General features: G+C 43.0%; 1 protein-coding gene across 6 annotated transcripts in view; it reads right to left on the bottom strand.

Annotated features, from left to right (window-relative positions):
* LCP1 (lymphocyte cytosolic protein 1) overlaps window positions 1-21,163 on the bottom strand; it is an 81,507-nt gene that overhangs the window by 38,896 nt on the left and 21,448 nt on the right. For 2 of the 6 annotated variants that reach the window (XM_045977992.1, XM_045977993.1), the window contains exons 3-4: window positions 15,599-15,782; window positions 13,807-13,919 (exon numbers count right to left, since the gene is read on the bottom strand). The exons of 3 other annotated variants lie outside the window; for them this stretch is intronic. The gene's annotated coding sequence lies outside the window, so the exon portion shown is untranslated. Of the gene's footprint in view, window positions 1-13,806; window positions 13,932-15,598; window positions 15,783-21,163 lie in introns of those variants that run through there. One more of the 6 variants, XM_045977990.1, reaches the window with a different exon arrangement.

Below are 21,163 nucleotides of genomic sequence, written 5' to 3'. Positions count from 1 at the left end.
GATCCCAGGACCCTGAGATCATGACCCGAGCTGAAGGCAGAGGCTTAACCCACTGAGCCACTCAGGTGTCCCGGAACCCTGTTTTTGAATCACTGCCAAATCATAAATCTAAGGGGACAGACTCAGACCATTCATCTAAGTCACATTTGGCTGCTAGTTTTCCTGTAAGCACTTAAATTTATTCAATTCACTTAAATTAAATCAATACCTATAAAATCTCAACATTTGGCCAAAGAAAGTACTGGTTGTTCATTTTTATGAAATTATTTCTAAAGTCTTAAGAAAATAAAATAATCCTCCAAATTGCCAAAGCCACAAAACCCGCTCATTTCCTTAGGTTGGTGCGTTTTGAGTCTTAGCTTAGAGGAGGCTGGTAGTTTCTAGATCAATAGTGAAAGAGAATTTCTGATAATGGCCACTTAGAATAAAAGCACCCGACTCAACTTCCCTAAAGTTGGAATACAGAAACTATTTGCAGGAGGTTACTAGAGAACACAGTGCTGTGGAATTTACAGAAGGAAATACATTCTCTAAAAATAAATGCAAAAATGTAAGCTAAATTTTCTCTGAGGGGTTTCCTAAGTGATAATGAAAAGCAGCAGAAAGGATGGAAAAGGTGACTTGCCCTGAGTGAGATGCTCACAGGCTAGATTCCTTTCCTAGAGCAGGTAGTGGTGAGCTGGTCAGTGTTTTGGTTCGATGTAGTGATGCCCAGTTATATAACTGTGAGGATCAGGGAGGCATCTGTAACCTGGCATCACATTGCCTGGGACTCTTGAATGTGTCCTACTTTTTCTGCAACTTGACACACTGGGTAAAGTAAAACTGGAAACTCAGGACCCAGATTCCTAGCTCTACCACAATAATTTCAATACCCAGACAGGAGAAAACTATACAACTTGCGAACATTTGGTCAATAATCCGAAACAACATGTAATCGAGAACATCATTAATACTGCAATCTTAGCACTACACCACACTGCCCGAAGAAGAGGAACATAAAATACACAGGAGTCCGAAGCAAAATAAAATGCCCCTAAGTTTTTAAGAAGCCATCATGATAAACTGTGAGACAAGGGAGAAGCTTTGCTTCAGGTAATTTGGTCCCCTTCGTGTTACAAAGTTGCCCACTGCAGGGGACCTCCCCACCAGTAATTTACTGTATCTTCTTGGGATACTCTCCCTCTATGGATACAGATATTCCAAAGTTTTACATAAAGGAGGAGTCTGAAAATATTTTTTTTTAAATATTTAAAAATATTTGTTTTTAAGAGCCAAATCATGATGAAGAGCCTCAAATACAGGTGACCATTTAAAGGAGCTTTTATGAATTCTTCTGTCGAGTCAAAAATCTTCTTTGGATTGTCTTTTTTCTCCCTGCAGGCACACTGATTTCCCCAAGGGCTGCTCCAGGGCCCAGAACTCATATCTCTGCAGCATTGGAGGTAAAGGTCCAGGAAGGAGTTGGGAGGGCGGGGCACAGACCAGGAAGGAGTGAGGTGGGGGCACAGACTCCGCGGCTCTCTTCTCTGGCTATCTCAGGCCTGTAAACTCTCCCGGGAAGCCAGAAGGCAAGGTTACTCCAAACCTAGTGAACATGCCATTCTGGGAGACTCTGTGGTCTGATCATGGTTGGGGGGCTTTGGAAGCTGTACAAAGCATAGCACACAGAACTCGCCTCAGTCACCAACCATGGAGTTCCCATCCTCCCCCCACACACCACCCGCACCAGCACACCCCGATGCCACCTGTTCTCTACCGAGTTGCTCAGAGCCATTAAGGATGTGACACAGAGCAGAGGGGATACCCAGGCTTGCAGGTATGAAGTCCTCAATGCTTTGTCATCTCTCTCTTTCCCTAGGCTGTAGACAATGATGCCTCTGGGGTTAACATCTTGAAAATCTGAAGCTACCCTTCATTCTGCATTCTACCACGAAGACAGATCCAGACTCTTCCCTACTGAACATCAGGGTATCCTTGGATCATTTCAAAATGCTAAACATTATTATGGACTAGCAGATTACCTACTATTCAATTACCTCAATATCAGACACCATTCATTCATTGTTCAGTCATTCATTCTTTTGCACCACTCTTGTAGCTGGACTATAAGCACAGGGGTTGCAAAGCCTCGGGCTTCAGGAAGCCCACAGTTAAATGTCAGGTTTCAAATGTGATGCACAGATTTTAGTTCACTTATTGCAAGATGGATAACACAATGCAAAAAATTTTGAAGATTGAAAACAGACAAGTGAAACAGGGCTGTGAGAGGAAAAAAGATTACCAAGAGTAGGAAATTAGCACAGAAACTTACCAAAAAGTAAAAAGAGCAAACAGCTAGATCAGCCATGCAAAAAGGTAGCCAGATAATTTATACACATGTACATCTCCAAGGAAACCTTAACCGAAATAACTGAGGAGAACTGGGACACAGAGCCACACGTGGGGGCCTGGGAGACCTAGCACACTGTCTGAGGACTGTCGGGCTCCATTTGCCTCCTTGGACCTCTGTTTCCTCATCTATAAATTGAGAGATGAAAATCCCTTCTGTGTTAAAAAGTTCCAAGTCTATTCACTAGCTGGTAAGTGTGTGCACAAGTTAGAGCCCAGAGAAGGTGTATTTCAAATGGGCCTAGAAATAGGGACGGGGGTCATCAGGAACCATGGCAGTCACCCCGAAGGGCCTTCTCAGGGAGGCACAGTTTCTGAAAAGGACCCAGCATCTCCCAGCCCCTCCCGGCTCCTGCCCTTACCTCAGCAGCAGGTAAATCTCTGTGCTCATGCATTCTCCTCACTGACCAAGGCAGACGCCCACTGCTTGGTGGCTCAACACAGAGCGGGGAAGTTACCAAAGCAGCACATGGGACCTGCTTTCTGAGATGTCAAATCTGTGAACAGCTTAAGACATGCTGATCCAGTTCACTCCTGGTTTCTAGGCAAGGCTGTATGCAAACTGCCCCAGAAAGACAGCCACCTACTATTTTCTTAAAAATATCCAAATAAGGAAACCCTATCACCTCTCTGGTGTCTCATATCCCTACCTTAACCGAAATCTTTTCTGATACGATGAAAACTTGCTCTCTCTTGGGCTATTCTGAGGGAATTATAAAAGCGGCTCAATTCATAAAAATTCTGTCACATGCCTTAGTGATTGCCACCAAACCTTTTTTTTTTTTAAATTCTTTTAACCTGTTTTTTGGGACTTATCTTCCAAACCTTTAATAGTTTTCTTTGCTATATTCTGGGTCTATGGCAACTTCCTTAAATGATGACATAAGAATAACAGAGTTGGGGCGCCTGGGTGGCTGAGTTCTAAAGTGTCTGCCTTCGGCTCAGGTCATGATCCCAGGGTCCTGCATCGGGCTCCCTGCCCAGCAGGAAACCTGCCTCTTCCTCTCCCAGTCCCCCTGCTTGTGTTCCCTCTCTCGTTTTGTTTCTCTCTGTCAAATAAATAAATAAAATCTTAAAAAAAAAGAAGAAGAAGAACAGAGTCATAGAATGTAGAGGAGAAGGGACCATAGAGATAATCTATCTGGCCACCCTCTTCCTGCCACAGAGCCCACTCGGACTGGAGTCTGGGCCTCCTTCCTTTTCCTCTTTCTGTTATAAGTTTTCAAACTCAAGAGGTCATGCTGTTCTTGAAGTAAGACCTGCTCAAATATACAGTAAGTATAATTCCCCCATGATTTCAAATATTTAATAAATATAATTTCATGTGTTTCCTGTACATGAAGAAGAACTTAATGGAGAACTTAATGAAAAAGAACTTCTCTAGGTATTGAGAAGATCCTGTCAGGCTACAAAGTCCTAGGTCCTAGGCTACAAACAGCAGGTGCTAAATCCTATGTATACGTACTATTGGCATCTTCTAGGTTAAAATGACCAAGGCTAGGTAAATGATTTCTTCTGGGTATTTTTTTTTCTTTGACTTTGCATTGAGGCCCTCTGATTTTCCTTTGTAACCAAAAAAAAAAGCAAACCCCATTAAAACAACTCACCATGTTCAAAAGATAAAATGCCAAATTCACAGATAAAAACTAAAATGACACCCTCAGACTTCTAAAAACATCTGCATGGTTTCAGACACTCTGTTCCTCTGGCTGTTGGGTGGGGATCAGTGAGCTTTTCCTACCCTCAGCTCTGGTCCTGATCTGAGGATGTGGCTTCTGGGTCCACATCCGTTCTTTCAGCAGACTGTGAGGTCTCCGCTGGACATCTAGACCAGAAGTCACCTCATGGAGCTGTCACCTGGCAGGTAACCAGGTGAACCAACAAACCCATTAACTGACAACATACAGGGCTTGAGAAGTCTACTCTTACTTCCTTTACTTTCCTCTGGTGCACGAGGGCTGGTCTTCGTTAGAAGCTCCACACCTGTCACCCAATCACGCTTCATAAAGTGCTGGGCTCTGTCTAGGCGCTGGAGAGGCAAAGATGAAGAGCGGGAGATCCCTGCTCTTACATGACAACCAGTCCCGTGAAAGAAGAAGCCAGTGCATCTCAGAGGCCAGCCTGACCTTCACACTCCGAAGGGGTTGTGACCATGGTGCTGGGGCAGCCGGGAGATGGAAGCACTTAACTCTGTCCCAGAAGAGAAGGGAAAGCTGTCCAAAGGCGGCGATACTGACCTTCATTGTGTTACATCTTAAAGAACTAGTCGGAATTTTCCAAAAAGACAGAATGGAAAAGGGCCCTCCGTTTCTCCATACAGTGGCACCCCCTATCTGTGGGGTAGACGTTCCCAGACCCCAAGTGGATGCCTGAGACCACAGATAGTATCAAACCCTACAAATACTATGTTTTCCTTTATATATATACACAACTATGATAAAGTTTAATTTACAATGCAGGCACAGTAAGAGACTGGCAGTAGTAACTAAGAGAACAATTCTAACAATACTCTGCAATAAAACTGATGTGAGTGCGGTCTCTCTCTCAGAATATCTTATTGCACTGTACTCGTCCTTCTTGTGAAGACGTGTGATGATAAAATGCCTGTGTGGTGAGATGAAGTGAGGTGAATGACGGAGGTACAGTGATGTACAACTAGTAGGCTACTGTTGACCTTTGACCTTCTGAAAATATGTCCAAAGGAGGACGTTCTGGTAACTGAAACTGTGGACACGAAACCATGGGAAAGGGGGGGACTACCATATAAGAGAAAACAGCCCCGCAAAGTGAAGAGACAAGCCCGAGAAGATTGCCAAGGAAGCTTCTGGGGGTTTGGCATGATTGGCCCTGAAGGCAGCACCCAGAAGAATTTGGGGAAGTGCCAGCATGGCTGCCTTCCTCTTGTTTCTAGAAGAAAAACCTTGGTGGTCTAGGCTCTCCTTGCTATCTTCAGTCACAATTCTTACAGCATGTCTTCTGGGTAAGACACTCTCCAACCTCCTCAGGCAATAAAATGATTGCACCTAGAAGCCATTTCTGCCTTTTGTACGGACATAGCTTTCTCCTCATATCACCATCTCCCATCTAGAAAATACAGCCCTACAGAGTGAGGAAGGAACTGGACATGTTACAAAATGGGAAATGGGGGCCCGGAAAAGTGAAGTTGCTCCCCAGAGTCTCACAGTGAGTCAGTGATTGGTCTGAAAGGAGAAGTAGAGCCTGGAGCATGCTAGCTTGGTCTAGCCAAGATATGGGAAAACAGAAGTCCATTCACATTTAAACTACCTAACAGAGTAAAAACAAACAAACAAACAAATCTGTTGAGATGCAAAGTCCATGAAATGTGCTTTATAGTTTAGGGAGGTAGATGGAGAGGAAAATGGGAGGAGGTTCTTCTCCCTTCAAGAATGGCCTGGGTTTCGGCTTGGGTCATGATGCCAGGATCCTGGGATCGAGCCCCGCATCAGGCTCTCTGCTCAGTGGGGAGCCTGCTTCCTTCTCTCTCTCTGCCTGACCCTCTGCCTACTTGTGATCTCTGTCTGTCAAATAAATAAAATCTTTAAAAAAAAAAAAAAAGAATGGCCTGGGCTCCGTAGTTTACAGCTTCTCCCATTGCTACCCTGTCCAAGCCAGCAAAAGGGCATGTCAGGCATCCCCTAAACCTCATCCAAATGCTAATGATCAGATGGGGGAATGGGTTAGCCCATGGATGGGTATTAAGGAAGGCACATATGGCATGGAGCACTGGGTGTTATACGCAAGCAATGAATCATGGAACACTACATCAAAAATTAATGATGCACTGTATGGTGACTAATATAGCGTAATTAGAAAGAAAGAAGGAAAGGAAGAAAGGAAGGAAGAAAGAAAGAAAAGAAAGAACAAATGCTAGTGATCTTGCCTTCCTTTGGGAAATTATATATATACTTGTGTATCTATAATAAATAGGAAGCAGCATGGTGTGGTGAAAAAATGATGAGTTTCTATGCAACTGCTTCTTGCTATGTGTTTCTGTACATGTTCCTTAAGTTTTCTGAGCCTCGGTTTCTTCATATGTTTATATGTAAAAAGGGACATCAGTAATACAATTTACAGGGCTCACTCCATAGGGCTGCATTAGAATTCAATGAAACAAAGGGTTTAAATTGTATACAACAGTGCTTGCTGAAGGAAGGAAGGAAGGAGTCAAGAAATGAAGGGAAAAATTTAAAAAAAGAACTTTCATAAAATTATCGTGGGGAACAAACTCAACTTCTACTATAAATTGTATAAAATATTATGTTAGAGTCACCACCTAAAATCCACACTTCACTGTATGTATGCTGTGTGTGTGTGTGTGTGTGTGTATAAATCTAGATTTTACATCTATGTTCTATCTTCAACTGTCCTTAGCTTGGCTTGTTTGGGCTCTTTTACTACATTTCTCATCCAGAGTCTTTGAAGACAGTTTCAAAAGGCTTTGCAGGAGTGATGGATGCCACAGACGAGAAGCTGATGTCACTGGTACTGGCTGATCTCAGGTTGACTTGTCAAGGGGCTCTGGGGTAGCCTCGCCCGAAATACTGATGATGGAGAGTACCTACTAACCGTTGAGGAAGTGTGGCCAGAGGAGGGAAATGTATAGCAACTTTAAAAGCCTGACCACATCCACCATGAGTCACAAAAAGAAATGAGACTATGGACCATTGGCCCATGTCTCCTCGGTCTTAGGGCTGTACCTGTGCCCGGCGACTGATTCCGTCATCCAGGACCCTACTTCTATCTGCTCCCTGGTTCTCCAGGCATTTCCTCTATTACTGTTGGAGCTGGAAAACTACCAAGACAATGTACAGCCCACATTTGTATATTAGCAATGACTTAATTCTTAATAATGTGACCTCATTTTCTATAGGCTCCATGGGGTAGTTCTAGAATCTCTAACAATAAGCTTGTTCTCATAAAAAACAAAATGAGGACTAACAGATACACAAAGGCAGGAAATTTGTATTAATTTGATGGGCTACACTTATCTTCACTCTGTTGGAAGCCACGGGTGGGTTGGCAAATATTTACCAATACCAACTGACAATGGGATTTGTGATAACATTTCATTTGTCAAAATTTTAAAACACCTTTAAGAAACTGTGACTACAAAATGGGAAAGAGGCAGGGTGTAAATCTTGGCTCTGGCACGTACTGGCTCTGGGACCTCGGATGTAACCTTCCCCAAACCTCAGTTTGGTCATCTAAGAATAGGACCACATTGACCTTATCTGGCTTTGGTGTGAAAAATGGAAGAGTCAATGTATGTCAAGGGTTTAGCACGGCACCTACCAAATAACAAGGGCCTGGTCAGTCCGTAGTGAGGTGTGTAGTAGAGTGAAGCGTGCACAGTGGCTGATGGTGGGGGAAGAGGAAGAGGAAAATGAACCCAAGAACAGACCAAGGAAACAGTACTTTCTCCCATTTTACAGATGAAGAAATGGAGACTTGCTCAGGCTCCACACTTAGTACAAGGCTAGAAAGCGAATCCAAATGTACTCTCCCTCGGTATACCAATAACCATGTTTCATGCATAGAAAGGACAGTCCTACTCTCAAAGTTTAAAAAACTCACATTAGATACAATGTTAAACACAATATATACATATTGTGTTTATATATATATACAATATATACAGTCTATCTGATCACCAAACAGATGAAGTATTGTAATTGCCTTTCTCTGTGGTCACTGGCAAGAAACAAAGAGTCAAGGATATTTTGATGAAAAAAAAAAAAATCTTAATCTGAAGGACAATGAGGGAAGGGGAAAATCTGAAAAATGTCTCCAAGGTGACCACAGGGTTCTATCTTTCCAAAGGTACATTGTTTTAATGTTTCTAAAGCAGTGGAAACAACAGAGAAAGTCTGTTTCCCGTTTTGCTATGAAGAAGGGGTGCGCGGTACAGCCAGCACCGTAGATGCTGCTCACCGTGTTCGTACTTTCACGTGCACACATCACCTGGATTCCTCCTCAGGGGCCCCTGGGGTGAAGACAACCTGAGCTGATGAAGTCAAGGAGGTGTAGAGGACCCACATTTTCAAATGCTACACCAGAGGTTACCAAAGACGCGAGCTGACTTCTAAATTTTGCCTAAGACATGGCAAAAGGAAGATGCAAATTTTATACAAATACATCTGTGCGCCTCTTAACTTCATATATTTGGATACATAGCTTGCATAAATCTGGGTGCTGACGACCCGACTGGGGGATCAAAATGCAGGCTGTTGTTTAAACGCAAAGTAATTATTCCATTAATTCACTTCCCTCTTGAAAGTACAGCCAGAGAAAAAAAGGAAAACAAATTATCCAGGAGATTGCAATTCACATGCATAATTCATTGGCCTGTAGAATTTGGTGTCTTAGCTTTTCTGCCTGTGGAGAACATAATCTCTTTTCCATTTTAGCTCAGCCACTCATGAAGGTGTGTATATATGTGTGTGTGACCGAAAGAGAGAGAGAGAGAGAGAGGGAGAAGACAGAATGTCCATCTCTCATACAATTGGTGCTGGACTAAAACAAGAATCACGACTGCAACCACAGGACTGTGGCTTTGCTAGTTGCTCACTTTAACATTCCCCCACGCTCCCCAGACAAAAACGAATGACCATATTTGAGAAACAAGCCTCCTTTTAAGTTACAAATGGGCCTGACGCATAGGTGTGGCTCTGAAGTTCACCAAAACTTATTTTAACTTTAAAAGTGGGTCACATTTCCCCCTCTATGTTCAACCCACAATTAAAGCACTCTTTCATTCTTTCACAGTTTGTAGGATGCCTGTATTCTGCCAATACTGTATAAATATGGGTATATGTGCTTCAGCATAAATATTAAATTATTTATTTGTGTCTATCGGTCACAACAATCAGAAAATGTGAAGACCATTTGACTGAAAGTATTATTTCAACTTTCTAAGATGGGGAACTTTTCAAAGGTTTTGAGGTAGAAGTCATGTTTTGTGACCCATGCAGAGATCTATAAATTGGTAAAAACTAAATACTTAGTCAAGTGCACAGAGGTGCGGGGTAAATACTGATGATGATGATGGATGAAGAAGAAGTCTGTTTGAGAAACGCAATTATAATATAAATGCACTTATCTGGGATAGATTATGATTATTTGAGTTCAACTCAAGAGCTTAGGTACAAATAAGCCCCATGGTCACTGTCTGTTTATTCCAGAATATTACTTCTCTTGGAAGCTAGCAGTTATACAGAACTGATTCAGCTATGGAAAATTAAAGTAATAAAATATTTGAATGCATTAACTTGTCTTCAGATATGAAGATAACACCCTAACCACCTCACAAGATTGTAGCGATGACTAAATGCATCAATATGGTTAAAAACACTTAGGAAAATACTCAGTCCGAAGTGAGCAATAGGTAAGTGTCAGCTATTATTATTAGGGTGAGAAATTGAAATTCTTCTCGTCCCCCCCACCCCTGCTGCTTGCTGTGTCTTACAAAATGGAGAGATGATGAAATTACAGGGAAGACTGCTGTAATCACCAAACCTGGCAGACCAAAACAATGGGGACAGTCTGATAGTTTAAGGAAGTTGATTCAGGAGGGAACCGAGGAAAGCCAAGGGAGATGCCATCTGGGCAGCTTGAGGGAGACGCCCCTAGAATGTGGTGGCAACTTCTCAGAACTTCAAAATGGATACGGTGTGAAACGTGGTTTTTTTTTTTTTTTTTGGTAACTTAAAGCTTTAAACTTTTTTAAAACATTTAGTTATTTACTTTAAAGAGTGAGTGAGTGCGGCGGGGAGAGGGAGAGAGAGAATCCCAAGTAGACTTTCCAGTGAGCAGGGAGCCTGATGGGGCTCAAACCCATGACCTTGAGATCACAACCTCAGCTGAAATCAAGAGTTGTATGCTTAACACACTGAGCAACCCAGGTGGCCCAAAACATGAACACTTTTTTGATTGAAGTACATTGCCACATGGCAAAATAGGGAAACTTGAAACTCTTGGAATCAGTTGACAATGGTTAGTTTTATATTTTGATGGGGCTCTAATTCTAATTTTTATGCCTGCAGGGTTCGATGGGAAGATGTATAGCCTTACTTCAGCTGATGATTTCTGAGGTTGGGAAACCAGCTGACAAAAAACCCTAAAGAGACCATGAGACTAATATAAATAATGTCACTCTGTTATAAAATCTATTAGTCATAAAATCCAGTACTTTCACAATCTTACTTTATAAATTGTGACCCTTAATAAATATAATCTCATGAGCGAGGTTCTTAATTTTATTTCACCTTAACTAATATAAAAAATGTGTTTGCCTTTTCTCCTGTATACATAAAAGGTCTTTAGTTTGTAAATAACAAGAAGTTGACTTGAGAACTTTCTAGAATAATCCAAAGCAATTAAGCAAAAGTTAATGGGTTTCCGGTCATCAAAGAAGCCCACTGTCGGTGCAATAGTTTTGCTAAGAGTAGTTAAGTTTTAGCTCAAAGAATGAAATCATAATTTTGTCTGTTTGTTGTGGTCATTAGACAATTTCTTAAATACCCTGAACTCGATATTTAGTGCTTTGAGGCTAAAATAAATAATAGTGTTTTGGCAAAGAGGAAGCATGGTAGAATATGAAATATTGTATGATTACTATAGCTTTTTCACAGCAGTCACTGGGGGTCTCAGTAAATATTAAGTTAAGAGGTGAAGCCAGAGAAAAGACTTCTGTGCATATCTAAGAAGGGGACAGAAAATACTTGTGACAGATTTTCAATTCAGTCAGTGCCACTAGGCACTTCCCATGAGCTAGGAGAGCGAGAGAAGGAGCTCAGGCTGTCAGCAAACACAGTATGATTACTGCTACACTTATTCTAAGATCAAAGCCCTAAGCAGGCACACACAAGAGAAACCATTAGTGGGGCCAAGGGAGACGGGGGAAGTGTCCAGTAGGGAAGACCTCAAAAAGGACATGCTTCTTGAAGTGAGCCTGGAAAACTGACCGTGAGTTTTACAAATAAAAGAAAGCAATTGGAGCAACAGTTGGAGCAAAAAAAAGTGAAAGAGCTTGGAACTTTCTGGCGGCTTGTGGTCTTATGTACCCAGAACGTGGCCAAGAGAGGATGGGGGAGAGCCAGAGCAGAAGGAAGTGACAAGAAATAAGGTTGGGGAAGTGGTTGAGGCACGTTGGTGAAGGCACACAATTCTTTAGTAAAATTATAAATTAAAAGAGAATGCTTCTTTATTCTATTATTACATGAAACCCACAACGATAACTCTTACTTATAAAAATAAAAATGTTTCTGGGTTTATTGCAAATTTTTTTCCTCTTCTCTTTCTTTCTTTCTTTCTCTCTCTCCTCTCTCCTCCTCCCTCCCTTAAAATTGTGAGCACCAAGATCTCTCCAGTCAGCTTTTGAAATAAAAGTCTATGATGATCTACATCTGGGAAAAATATGCTGGTGTGGAAGAGGGGATCTAGAACAGTCCGCTGCTTATAGAGAAGAAATATGGAGCCGAGAGTCCTGGCTATCTACCATCCCTCAACCCTCCAAATGCCCGGTGACCTCTGGCCAGTTTCTTCCACGCTGAGTCCACTCCTCAGGTCTAAGAGCAGTTGAGAGAATTACATGAGATGATGCATAAAGAGGGGCTTCACATGGTAAGGACATATAAATATTATAATATTATTATTACTTGCCTTCTCTAAGTAGGTAATATTTGAACGAGACTTCACTTGCTGGCCTCCTCCCCTTCTTCAAAGGGGTAGGAAAAAGAATTAGAAATAAGATTTAAATACTGAAATTGTTTGCCAAATTACTGATTGTTTCAAGGTATACTCCCCATTATAAACTAAAAGAGACAAAATTTAAAATGTGACAATGAAATCATCCCTGAGATAGCGAATGAAAGGTCCCACCATAGCAGTGCTTGTTCAAAGGACAAGACCCAGAAGATTTTTCCCTGAAGTTACTAGGGGTGAGCTGGAATGAAGAGAAATGGGTATTTTATAATATATCTGGTTGACACTTTAACAGTCTAAACTTGATTTAAATCAAGAGACTTTTTTTTTCTATTTTGAATTAACTTATCACATTCTGTTTTACTTCCTCACAAAGTAAGGAAAATACTGATACACCTTCACATTCTAATTTATTTTGTTCTCACTAATAGTTTTACTGGAAATAAGACAGAGCATTTTTTTTTTTAATTTGTTGTTTTCTGGGATGCAGGTCCTCCTCCCCCATTTCCACATGCTTGCTAGTGTGAAACCATTCAGGAAAGATGTGTAAAACAATATGGATAGCCACATTTTGCAACTTTCAGAAATTCACATTTATGGGCACACAACTAATTCCATTCAATTCTGCCTGTGCAGATGTTCTTTGAAAATGTTTATTTAATAAGAACCAGTTTATGATCAATTTATGTAAGTTTAAAATGAAGACATGGTGAATAAACCACCATTGTCAACTGAGATGGTTTTTTTTTTAAGTTGTCCTGAGGAAATAACTTTAGAACACAAGTTGCTCTATTGAAAAAAAAAAAAAGGGTTTTGATAAGCATCCTGCTAAATTAATCCATTTCCAGCCCAAATGGCTTTTTATGTTTATCCTCTGTCTATGGTTCTTAATACTGTTGGATAAGGATAATTAAATGAAGGTTGATGCTACAAGACCCAAAGCCTATTCAACAGAGCTTCTGGAGTGATTATCAGCTCTGTCAGGATTTCTGTTTTTTTATCAGTCATTTGTTTGGTCATAAGCCTACCCAATAGTTCAGCCAATTCTGTAAAAACAGTACAATTAAGCAAGCAAATTGCTTTTATTTTTATAAAATAAATGAAGGAGAGGCCCTCAGATGCCTTGTGGTTATTAAACACACCCATGAAAAACCGTTGGCACCAAAATCACTCAAATACCCAGTAACACACTCAGTAACGTGTGACTCAAGATGTGAATATATCACTCCAGTACTGCAAAGAAACTTTTTAGAAAAACAGAACCACAGGAGCTAAAATTAAACTATTCCCACTAGGCCAATGAGCAGCACAATCTAAATGATCAATATGTACTTTCCTGAAAACATTTTAAGGCAGATAAAATCACAGTAAATAGCCTCCCTGAAAGGACCAAGAGAAATAAATCAGAACATGGTTTGGTTTAAAAGGGGGGGGAAAAAAGAGTCATTGTTTTGGGGGGTGATCGCTATGGGTAAGCGAGAAGAAGCCACCCCAGAGAACTGAGGGCCCCCCCTCTGGACTGTAGCTTGGTGGGACAGTTAAACCATGGCAAGGCTCGCATAGGGCTCGGGTGACAGGTGCCCGGACCTCTGTCCCCTGAAGGCAGAACCCACAATCCACAGAAACAGAGCCACCCAATGAGCAAAACATCGTAAGCACTTAGAAATGACAAAAGACATGAAGAAAATTTACCTTGTAGAAAAACTGTCCTCAATGGTACTGGCGTGTGACCAGAAACCCCCTTCTTTCTGATCTGCAGAACAACTTTGTCAAACCCGGGTGTGCGGTCACAAGGCAGGAAGTGACTAGAAGGACAAATCATCAGCCGGGAAAAGAAATAGATTTTGTCTTTATAAGGACATTTTACCTAACTTTTTTTTTTCCCTTTCATGTCTCCTCCCCCACAGGAATCACCTGACAGAACAGGTCACGCTGAAATTCAGAACTTTCTTACCACTTCCTCTATAAAGCGTTTCTCTCTCCCCTTTCTTCTCTAGCTGTTGCTTAGGCTCCCTGGGCTACTTAAACCTGTCTGATTTCAGATAACGAGGCAAGGTCAGCCTGCTGCCTTTACTTCTTGCTCTGACCTGGGCTGCGAACGCAAAGCCCAGGTGCCTGGCTACTAACAGCAAAGACAAAAAAATGATTGGTTTTTCATGGGGTTGCCAGGGGGAAAGGCGGCAGGTACACCTGAAGCAAACTACAAGGGATTTCCTTGGGAAAGCCCCGCCCCAGCCGAAACCTAACCTCACTTGAGTGTCCCTGAACAATGATCTTATTGGAGCAAACAAAACAAAATGGTCTCTTTAAGGGGAAGGGAAGAAAGGCCACGATATTATTTACTCATTCTTTTATTTATAGAACATCTATGTGGTAGGGATCTCTTTAACCCAATTAAAGATTTCAATTATTTAGACGTTTTCTATAAAGAGCACCGGCGGGTCACACAGGCATCTGCTAGTTAAATGCATAGCTAGCTTCCTTCATACAGACCAGATTTATTTTTTGAATGCACATTTTATAAAATGAGCAAGAGAAAAAAAAACAAAACACCTCTACTCTATGTCTAAACCCTGGATGCTGGTCTTGAGGGTGAATTCCCATTTTCAAAAGTCAAGTGCTCAAGTGCCCGTGGCCTCACAGAGGCTCTGAAGGTTGTTAGTGCCCAAATCACATTAACTATACATTAAGCATAATCTCCAGATCGCCCCCAAAGGCTGTGCGGCTCCAGTGGTCAGCTACAGAGGAATGAGGATTATGGCTGTGTTTTAATCCGATGATAATTTGATTGTGCTTGATCATTCTATAGGCTTCTGTAGCTACAGGGGACCTGGAACCCCCACCAATGGCTACTCTGGTTGGGGAGCTGCTCTTATACTTCTTTTGCTTCTTTGATTTCTCCTCTAGAAAGTTCCTGCTTCTGACCTCAAATGTTAAGCCAAGATATTTCTGATTTATCTACATCATTAGCTCATGGTGTGGCAGCTTCTTGGTCAGAACCACATGGAGACCATCTTGATGAAGATGGGTGGACAGTGTAATGGAAGAGACGGTGAAGATTTGGTCCATTCTGGAAGTGGTTCGCCTCCAGAGAACTATCAGCCCTCTGGTGGCTCCCAAGGAAGACTGAGAGGGTAAACTAGACCCTGTTTTCTCCATTGCACAATTACTCCCAACTAACAGAATGCAGCGGTGTTTCCAGAAGCACCTCAATTCTTTGGGGACACCAAAGAAACACCCGTGCATCATTATGACGGTACCGGTCACGCTACAAAGTGGTCAAATGCGAGTGGTTCCTGCTCTGGTGGGAGCAATCCCCATTCTGGGCCCTGCGGTCAGACTCTCCAGATGGTTTAAGGATGAAAACATGTGAAATATGGAGCCCTCCAGTTGGGTTCTACGTCCCAGGTTGGAATGATGATGAAGGGGATGAAGACCCAGGAGTAACATGTCATAAAGGGGAACAGAGACCCATTGCATTTACCTGGGAGAAGGAGAGCAGCCCCATCCCGTATCTACTGGTGTCTGGTCATCGGAGATGTGAGGAATTTGTGAGGAAGCACAAGATCTATCTGTGCCTCCGTTCAACGAGCATCAGGGGTCTATTTGCAGGCACTGGTGATTCAGAGATGAGTACGGAACAGTCACTGCTCTCAGGAGCACACAGTCTAGTAGGGAAGAAAACCGTGTACATAAATGAGTGCCCCCTGGTAGGGAAAGAGGTGGAAAGGGCCGTGGAACACTGAGGCAGGTGCGGTTGTGAGCAGAGCTGACACAGGAAGGAGGTGAAACACGTGGGGTGATGACGAGCCGCCAGAAGAAGGATTCAGGATTCCAGACAACATCTAGCTTCTAGAAGATGAAAGCCACGGAACCGTGTCACTTTATCACCTGGCTGAAGGAGGTGTCTTCTCCTCGAGCACCAACCCCGCTTGGGCTCCAGCTCGGCCACCCACCAGCACCTCACCCACATCCTGGACTACTCCCTCTGTCAGAATCTCTTTATCTGCCTCCCAGTGGCATCTGTCTCCCCAGATACTGGCTGTTGTTTAGGTCTCAGATCAAGGCTTGTTCAGAGGGCCAGATTTTATCACTGTCGGGGCTGAGAACTGCTTGTGCATCATGTTAGTAGGCAGAAAACTGACTTTTGGTTTTACTATTATTTTTCTGTTCTCTACAGACCGCACACCTCTGACGGCTGACACCCAGAGAGGACCTCTCCCACCCTCCACCCTCCACAAGCCTCTACTGCCATCTGCCACCTCTTCACTGGCCTGTCCTTTGCCTTCCCTCTACCCCTACTGCCCTCCCCTACTCCCCCCACCCCTGGGCTGCTCAGAAGCCCAGGGCCTCAGTCCCTAATTCTGCGCCTAATTCTGCATCAGCACAAGTCACAAAAATACGGACTTAGAATTCAGGCTGCCTGCCTTCAAATTACTGCTCAGAAGTACTTTTATTCAATTTCATTAGTTCCTGAGAGCAAGCATTACCAACGGTGGGGGGTGTCTCTCTCGACCTCTAAAATTAGATGCCTAATCTTGTGTGTGTGTGTTCTTCCTGGGTTCCTCACATTACTTATTGTAATATTAAAGAGATCACAGACCCCCCAAAGCTAGACGTTTGTTCCACACTCTCTCCTGTTGCCTCAATCTCCCACTCCATCCTCCTGCATCCTCTCCCACCCCTTATTTGCTGAGATGATCCACGTCATCTGGCCCGAGCGTCCTCATCCTGCCTCCTCTGCTCTTACAAGATCCACCTTTTCCTCCTCTTTGAACCTTTAAAGGAGGAGGTGTTCTTGTGTCTTCTCAAAGTCAATAGTTCCTCATTTTAATCCTAATCTTGTATCTTCTGTTTCCCTAAATACCTTGCTCCATCAACGACTGCATCTTTTTCTGGCGTCTTTGATCTCTTACACTCCCTTCACTTCCCCTTCGTGCAGTGTGGGATCCGTACAAAAGGAAGAATACCTCTGCTTCATTCTGTTGTAACCAACCCCCCCCCTCCAATCTCTGATGGGTAGGAAAGGACAGGAAATAAGATGGGCACAATCCCTCCTCTCTAGAATGTCCCCTGTAGTCAAGGACACAGGAAAAGGCAAGTGGTACTCAGAACGATGAGACGAAAAGCAAAGTGCCCGTGGGAACACACAGCACTAATCCAGACTTGGGGTCTGGAAGGCGCACGGAGAGCAGAGTGGTATGAGTGGTTAAGAGTAAAGATGATGGGGCGCCTGGGTGGCTCAGTGGGTTGAGCCGCTGCCGTCGGCTTGGGTCATGATCCCAGGGTCCTGGGATCGAGCCCCATGTCGGACTCTCTGGTCAGCGGGGAGCCTGCTTCCCTTCCTCTCTCTCGGTCTCTGCCTGCCTCTCTGCCTACTTGTGATCTCTGTCAAATAAATAAAATCTTAAAAAAAAAAAAAAAGAGTAAAGATGATGGGCTGCTTGTCCGGCGTTGGACCCCAGCTCTACAGCTGTATCTGTCATGTAGTCTTAGGCAAATCACTCATTTCACTGGCCTCAGTTTCCTTTTCTAGAAAACAGGGATAAGAGTAGCATCTATTTTTTACAATCACTGTGAAGGTTCAGTTAAATGGAGAGATGTAGAGAACACAGTAGAGTGCCTGGCACATAATAAGGGGTACGGAAGTGTTGACTCATCTTTTAATATTTATACCTGTCTCTGGACTAGACTCTGCACCTACATTATTTCATTCATTCCTCACAATGGCCCTTTCAATTTGGTATCATTTTTGTGTTTCCTTCTTTTTTCTTTTTTTTTTTTTTCCAGTATAGTTCCAGTTCTTTACTACCTCTTTGCTGTGGAATTCTACCCGGACATCTTTGCTGCGAGACTTTTCAGGACCTCCCACTAGGGTCGGTAGAGTAAGTAGGGTAAACCCACCCAGGCTTATTTCATGTAACTTGCTGGGAACAGAGCATTCGCATGCTATGAGACAAGACACAAACTGGGATCTTGAATACGCTTTCATGATCTGACCTGGTCTCCTGCGCATCTGACATTTACTGTGAAGAAAACACACCTTTGTTTACGTGGAATGAGGAGGTGCTTGAGGTCAACCCGAACCCAACCCACAGCCCAGGGCGAATCCAGCTGACCCACATTCTGAAGCCGAGCCATCCCGGCTGACCTATAAACCTAGGTTTGTTTTTGTAAAAAAGGTGAGGTTCGGAGTATGATATTAATATTACTAATTCTTTACCAAACTCTCCGACAGAGCTCGAATACAATTTAAAATATCAGGAGATGAATCTGTTTCTCTTTTTTTCCTTTTTGGAGAGGTGTTTTATAGTGTTGTTTGTCTTCCTGTCTACTCCTGCTGCCCAGGTGCCCTCCAGAAGCTTCCCTCTGTCATCATCCTGGGAATCCCCTTCTCTCCCTCTGGGCTGAATCTCCTGTTTCTATACCACACACCTTCTATCTTCTTGATCTACTTCCTTGCTTTACTAAGTACATCCTCTAGCAGATTCCTAAGATTGAATGGGACATAAATTTCTTGAGACACTTTATAGCTGAAAACATGTATAGTCTAGTCTCATTCTTGGAAGGCCACACTGAAAATCATTTTCTCTCAAAATTCTGATGGAATTGTTCCAGTGTTGGTTATCATCCTGATTTAAGGTCCCTGGCATGTTTTTTTTTGTTTTCTTTCTGGAAATACTTGAGATTTTAATTTTATGCCTGACATTCTGAAATTTTATGATATGCCTTAGAGTGTGTATGTTTCAGCCACTGTATGCTAGGCACTCTGTGATTGCTTAATGTGGAAATTCAAATATTTCTGTTTCAGGAAGTTCTCTCTCTCTTTCTCTTTCTCCCTTTCCTCTGTTTTCTGTGTTCTCTTTCTTCGGGATTAGATTTATTTGGATGTTGGGCTACCTGCCTTGATCCTTTCATTTTATCTTTCTTTCCTTCTATTTTTCTGTTTCTCGGCCTTTCCATTCTACTGTCAGGGAAGTATTTCAACTTTTTCTTCAAAATTTCCACTGAACATTTTATTTCTTCTTCTTCTTTTTAATAGCCAAGGGCTCTTTCTTTTTCTTTGAATCATCCTTGTTCTTTTATAGCAAGGTGGGGCGGGGAGGATGATGAGGACCGTCGCACTGCTCCTGGTATAAACTGTCTACCAGTCCTCCTGTTTTCCAGCTCCTTCTCGCACAGACACCTTCAAAAGTATGTGATGCTTCAGGGCTCAGAGCTTTGCTGGGTCCATGGTGTGGTCTGAGTTGCTTCTTGTCGGCAGCTCTTGTCGGCGGCTCTCGTTACAGGCTACAGTCCAGCTCTGTTTCACGAGCTTAAGCACTTTCCACAGTCCTTCTATTTTATGGCTTCTAACATTCTGCTCATGTCTCCTGTCGACTCTTACCTCCTTTGATAGTGGGCTTTCCTACTAGACTGGGAAACCCATGAGGCCAACACTGTGCCTGCTTTATTAGCTTCTAAACACTCTATCTGACATTTCAAAAATATTTGTTGAATAAAATGAAGAGGACTCAGCTGACTGGAGGGAGGAGATGGAAGGAAAAGGCAGAAATGGACTTTGGCCACAAGGGAATGGCATGTGCTAAAGACCACAGGTGAGAGAAAGCAAGTTCCATCTAGAACCTGAGAGGGTCTGAGTACTTCTGCCGGGAAGAATGCAAAGGGATGGGGCGGGGTGCAAAGAAAGAGACATGGCTGGGGAAACCAGCAGAGACCAGATCATGGTGGGTCTTGGAAGCTGTGTTAGGGAGTTTGATCTTTACCCGGAAAGGAATGGGGAGTTATTTAAAAGCCTCTACTAGTCTCCTAGGGCAGCTGTAACAAAGTACTAACCACACACTGGGTGGTTTACAATAATAGATATTTATCGTCTCATGGTTCTGGGGCTAAAAGTCTGAAATCAAGGTGCCAGAGGGGTTGGTTCCTTCTGAGGGCTGTGAGGGACATCTGTCCCATGTCTCTCCCACTTTCTGGTGGTTTGCTGGTAATCCTTTCTTACAAAGGCATCACCCAGATCTTCATTATGCCAAACGTCCCCTTTCTATAAGGAGACAGTCACATGGGGTTAAGGCCCACCCTTCTGACCTTATCTTAATGTCATCATCTACAAATACCCAATATCTAAATAAGGCCACATTCATAAGCACTGGGGTTTCCGACTTCCATATCTTTTGGGGAGGACACAATTCTTAGCAGCGTCCTAACAGAAAATGACATAATCAGACCCATGTTTTAGGAAAACCTCCCCACCTCCAAGGAGAAGGAACAGGGATGGAGAAGGTAAAGATCTCACCACTCCAGAGGCCGTTGCCTCCAGCTCCGTGAAGGGTGAGGACAAGTGGTGGTGGGACAGAGAGAGGTGGGCAGATTCCAGAGATGCTAGATAACCTGGTGAGCGGAAAGGACCAGAAGGAGCGGACTAAATGCAGAGGAAGAAAGAGACTGAATAGAGGAGAAAAAGCAGTCAAGGATGACCTCATTTCCCAATTCCCACACAGTCTTTACTGGGCTGCTCATCTCAAGCCGGTTCTAAAACCGTGGCCTACTGGACTGTATGTAGTGTTCATGTCTTGCCTTAGGCAACATTTGACTTGGACACGGGTCACCATCCTTTCCATTTTCAAACTCTCTTTTCCCTGAACACTGATTTACACATAGTTGTAAAATGAGCGATTCTATATTGAAATCCCACTAGCATCCAATTATCTAAAACTGAATTCATTCTTCCTCTGACAAATAAGCCACTGGGCACCCCATCCCTTACTTCCTTAGCTCAGCCAGGAGTGCATCACTGACGCAGGACAGTCCAGAGTCCTATTTACTCCTACTTTTTCCTCCTTCTTACATGTGGCCAAAGTTGCATCTCTTTTTACCTGATAGTCGTTCCCAATTTTGTACTTCCCGTGCCTCTTCTACCTTATTTAAGCCCTTACCACCATACCCCTGCCCTTTGGGTCAGCTTCCTGATTCACCACTTCCTACCTCATGCTACTTTCTTTTTTAGAGAGAGAGCATGCAAGAGTGGGGGGAAGGGGCAGAGGCAAAG

The sequence above is a fragment of the Meles meles genome, chromosome 14 (assembly GCF_922984935.1).
Source record: "Meles meles chromosome 14, mMelMel3.1 paternal haplotype, whole genome shotgun sequence".
Lineage (NCBI taxonomy): Eukaryota > Metazoa > Chordata > Mammalia > Carnivora > Mustelidae > Meles > Meles meles.
The sequence above is the reverse complement of the archived record's forward strand: the minus strand, read 5'-3'. Positions and strand labels throughout refer to the sequence as shown.